Source organism: Sinocyclocheilus grahami, unplaced genomic scaffold (genome assembly GCF_001515645.1).
Source record: "Sinocyclocheilus grahami isolate Dianchi unplaced genomic scaffold, SAMN03320097.WGS_v1.1 scaffold228.1, whole genome shotgun sequence".
NCBI classification, from domain to species: Eukaryota; Metazoa; Chordata; class Actinopteri; order Cypriniformes; family Cyprinidae; genus Sinocyclocheilus; species Sinocyclocheilus grahami.
Genome location: NW_015505407.1, coordinates 983,807 through 984,923, shown reverse-complemented (window position 1 = coordinate 984,923; position 1,117 = coordinate 983,807). Strand labels below are relative to the sequence as shown.

The window sequence follows — 1,117 nt, the reverse complement described above, 5'->3', positions numbered from 1 at the left end:
TTTATACAACAGTTCAGTAAATAAGTTGATATTGTGTTATATTTTAAACAGAATATTATATGTTTTTGTTCAATTTAGCAGAGAATATGCGTCTCCGAGCAACACACCAGTGTTCAGTTTCAGAATGAATGATGTTTTGAATGAATTGTGTGAATCAATGATTCAAAGGCCCATTCATAAAGAGAGTCCTTTACTAAATTCCTAAATTAATCAGCCGTTTGAACGAATCGAATGAAGACATTTACCGCCACCTGCTGGCAGATTTATTTTCTTATTTATTTTCTTATTTAATTTCAAATAATAATAATAATAATAATAATAATAATAACATTAAAGGGATAGTTCACCAAATTTTTTTTATTCTGTCATCATTTACTCAAACCTGAATGGATTTCTTTCTTTTAATGCCCCTGTATGAGTTTTTGTCTCATATTTATATCAGCGAGAGCAATATCTCATGAGTGATTTTGCCCTGAATATCAGGAGTTTGATTTTATACAACAGTTCAGTAAATAAGTTGATATTGTGTTATATTTTAAACAGAATATTATATGTTTTTGTTCAATTTAGCAGAGAATATGCGTCTCCGAGCAACACACCAGTGTTCAGTTTCAGAATGAATGATGTTTTGAATGAATCGTGTGAATCAATGATTCAAAGGCCCATTCATAAAGAGAGTCCTTTACTAAATTCCTAAATTAATCAGCCGTTTGAACGAATCGAATGAAGACATTTACCGCCACCTGCTGGCAGATTTATTTTCTTATTTATTTTCTTATTTAATTTCAAATAATAATAATAATAATAATAATAATAATAATAACATTAAAGGGATAGTTCACCCAATTTTTTTAATTCTGTCATCATTTACTCAAACCTGAATGGATTTCTTTCTTTTGTGGAACATAAAAGAAGGTATTTTGAAGACTGTCAAAGCTGTTTTGGTTACCAATGACTTTCATTATATGAACAAAAATACTGAGATGTTTCTCAAATTATCTTCTTTTATGTTCCATAGTTTATGTTAGGCCGTTGTAGCCTAAATGTTTATGTATAATAAATTTTATGTTGAAAAAACTCTACAATTTGTAATGTCTACTTGATACTTTCTCATTTA

General features: G+C 28.6%; 1 protein-coding gene across 1 annotated transcript in view; it reads left to right on the top strand.

Moving 5' to 3' along the window:
• The window catches only part of LOC107597139 (rhomboid-related protein 2-like), a 7,225-nt gene that overhangs the window by 4,743 nt on the left and 1,365 nt on the right, over positions 1 to 1,117 (top strand). The window lies entirely within an intron of this gene.